A 3,870-nucleotide genomic window follows, 5' to 3' on the forward strand; every position below is an offset into this window, starting at 1 on the left:
TCATCCCCTTGTACTGGACTACACTGAGCTCCTATTTTCCTCTTACAGATAGTTCTTGCCCCAAAGGAATCCACACAGTGTGAGGAACACCCACTGATTGATATGGTTGTGTGGGGCTGTCTGAGCTGAAGGGAAGAGCCAGAGCCACAGCCACACAGCAGCAGTCCCTGCTCTTGAGCATCGTGGGAACACTGCTCCTGGCTCAACTTGAGGTTCACAAGAGGAAAATGGGGTGCCAACATGGGGTGTCTAGGAATGACCTAGACCAGACCATGGCTGCAGCCCCTCCCCTGTGCTCAACAGCGCAGTGGGGTTGTTGAACAAAGGCTCGTTTGCTCCATCGTCACCTGCCAACATGGGGCCAGTGTGGGAACATGACACAGAACAGGAACTCAGATTTCAGTGGAAGCCTCCAGACTTGGACAGCAATCTCCAGCAATGTTTCAGAGACAAAAAAAACCCCAAGCCCTTCTTAACAAATCCAGAGTCAGAAAAATCGTAAATTTTCTGTTGAACCAACAAGCTTCATGAAGCTACCCTGTCCTGTCACTTTTACAGGTCTGGTTAAATATACTGAGTGTAGCACTGGAAATCAGGAGCTGACTTCCCTGCAGGGCTATTTCTAGGAGTGCACAGCTGAAGGGAAGTCCTAAAGTGCAGGAGAATTCACAAAACTGTGTTATTGCAAAAACCTTTCCTGTTTTCATCCCTCATCACTGCCAACATCACACTGGTATGGAACTGCAAACAAGGTGTACTTTTTGTCTAGTATTTGGAGGAGTAAATACAGGTGTACCTGAACTTGGCATCCTGTTACTGGAAAGTCCTGTGAAACACGAGGGGCCTCTCAGCCAACACCAGGCACCTGGCAAAACTGCCAGTTTCTATGACCTGTTAAGAGAATTCATCTTTCAGAAGTTCATTAGATGCTATCTATCTGCTGAATTTTCTTTGAGCAAACAGGTCTGTACTTTTTTCCTAAGCTGTAGCTCAAAGTCCCAAGTATGAGACTCCCAAATCTATTTTAATTAGGCAGGCACTCAAGCTCTTGGAGAGAAACCACTGCAGCTCTTTGTGCAAGACAGAATCCCTGGCTCAGTGGTGGCCTTTCCACAACATTCCACTTCAGCCGAGAGCATCCCAGTACGCTGAAATATCAGAGCAGGTTACAGACCAGGAAGTTCAGGCTTTGGAACAAGGAACCACAGAGTGCTCAAAGGGAAACTTCTGAGTTTCTCTTGTGCTGGGGGAGCACATCATGGAATAGAGATGGGCTGTGGAGCTCAGAGACTGACCTGACACAACAGTTTGTTAAGAAAGTAAAAATAAATAAGCAATTAAAATGACTTTTGCAAAAGAACAGGAAGAACATATGAGCTTTGTTCAGATTCTTTAGTTTGTGCCATTTCACATGTGATGTATGGGTCTGAAACAAGCATTTGTTCTCGAGGGAAATGAGAACTGAACAATCTGAACTTCAGGTTTAAAGACTGAGGGCAGTAAAGCCATGTTTTGCAGAGATTCCATGTCCCAACTAGAACTAGGGAGAAATCAGTTGGACCAAAAAGCTCAGCTAAAAGACAAGATGTGTTTGGGAAAGTGATTATTCTTCTCTCCCTTCCTTTAACTCATTAGGAAATGAATTATTACTCTCAAACCAGTCATAAGGCAAAAATAATATAATGCAGACTCATGCAGTCCCATTTTTAGAATCGATTACATTAAGACTAGTGTAAGACTTCAGAATATTTTTGGTAAGCATTTATATGTATTCCATTTCCTAAGAAATGCCTCAGTCAGGCAGCTGTACGGGCGAAACACCAAACCCCACAAGTTTTACAATCCATAGCACAGTCATAATTAAGGGTTCAGTACTAGCTTCAGTCAAAGGCACAAGGCCAAAGCAACACAAGTCATCAGGCCCTGGGTAGTGTCACTGAATTTATCTTTTTTTTTCTTTAATCTCCAATTTTAAGATTAGCTTTTAGCCAGAGCTCAGCTCCTCAGCATCACAAATCTGCTCCACAAACAAAAACACTGAGGGTGTTACCTCCCACATTTCAACAGCACCTTCCTCATTTGCTGTTCTGTCAAAGAAAACAAAAGTATTGGCAACCAATCAGTTGTGCAGCCAAAGGCCACAGTGATTGGACTCCACTGCACATGTATGTGAGAAGCTCACTGCAGGGGTTACTGCTGGCAAATGAGCAGGAAAGAACATTAGTACTCTGCACTGACCTGTCATGTCCTGCCACTCCCAGGGTACCTTTGATGACACAAAAGGTGCATTTAAATAATTTGTAACTCCATTTCAGTAACAGTAATAATTTGTAGAAGTCCTCCATTTCCATAAGCTATCATTAGTACATGGAATGATAAATATTCTCTAAAAGACTTAAATAGTGGTCCCAAGGATAACTTGTAACTCCAGCAAACAAAATGGATCAGCATAAAACAAAGACGTATCTTACTTTACAAATCAAGGGTTATAATTACCAGAAAATTCACATACCTCCCTCAGCCTTTCTGGTCAATCAGTTCTGTCAGCGGCCCTGGTGTTAGTGGGGACTGTCCCTCCCTGCTGCCATCAATACCTGGTTGTGCCCATCACACCCACTGCCACAGGGGAAAGGGCACCTCAGCGAGAACCACCTCTTCCAGAAATATGAACAAGCACATTTCTGTGAATACAGCACTGTCCAAGTAGCTACAAATCCAAAAGGACAAGTACTAAAGAAAGCTCATTTCCAAATTCATGGTTTAAAATCTATTGCACATATAAAAATGAAAGATCCCAGGACTCCAATAAGATTCTTTAAAAAACTGGATCTGCTTTGTCTTGAAGCAACTGAAATGGATTTCTCTAAATCTACTGGGATATGAAATTGCTGTAATACTTTTAGCCTGTTTGCTTTTAACACTACTATTGAAAATACTTCTGACCAATGTATTACTAAGGAAAAAAAAAATTGAAAATTTCTCCACAGTCCCAAGAAATTATGAATAACATAAACTATGCTGTACAATTGTAAGCTTGTTTTGAGTCAACAGACACCTCATGATGTGATATCTGGACAGGAAGGGACAGAAGGAGGCTGATACCTAATATGTTCACAAGCTTTCCCAGTACTCAACCTCAGAAAGCAGCTTTCAGTCAGAATACCTGAGTCTAACTGATGTGAATAATATATAAAATGCACGTGTAGTTTCACTTGCATTTCACATTATCTCCTGCATTCCTGCAGGTAAGTAAAAAAACTGCAATGCCTCTAAAAAATTATATACCACTTTGAGCCAAACCAGCAGCAAATTCCCTTTCACCATTCATTTCAGCCCCAGCTTGAACAGACTGTTCAAAGTGCTCTACAAAAACTAAGACACTATACAATGGATGCTCTGCTGCCTCTTCCTTCTCCTAAGGTGTTGCAGCACAGCTTGTGAGTTTGGAATGAGATCAGAATATCAGCAGCAATACTGACAGCTTTGCTTCTGCCTGGGAGAGCACTACAGCTCTTTTGTTTATTCCACTTTCCACGTGAACCACTGTCACATTCTGACAAAGGAATGGCTCTGTAATCCAGTGTTTCAGTGAATCCAGAATAAACCAAAAAAACTGTAGGCTTTTTCCTGCTCTCCAGAAACAACCCTGTGCCCTAAGCTGAGTCGCTGCATTCCCAATATATAACGAGCATTTATTAAGACTGACATAAGTGAGTTCTGGGTCACCAGAGTCCCATGAATGTCGTGGTCCACACTGCAATTACTCTCTGAACCTCGTCATCAGTACTAGGGAAACCAGCTTCATATGGTTTGTTCATCCCAGAACCAGGGATTAGATTTAAGACTGACATGATTTCTTCAAACCAGAGA

The sequence above is a fragment of the Empidonax traillii genome, unplaced genomic scaffold (genome assembly GCF_003031625.1).
Source record: "Empidonax traillii isolate 1590-97213 ecotype Southwest subspecies unplaced genomic scaffold, ASM303162v1 scaffold520:size1094406, whole genome shotgun sequence".
In the NCBI taxonomy this organism is placed as follows: domain Eukaryota; kingdom Metazoa; phylum Chordata; class Aves; order Passeriformes; family Tyrannidae; genus Empidonax; species Empidonax traillii.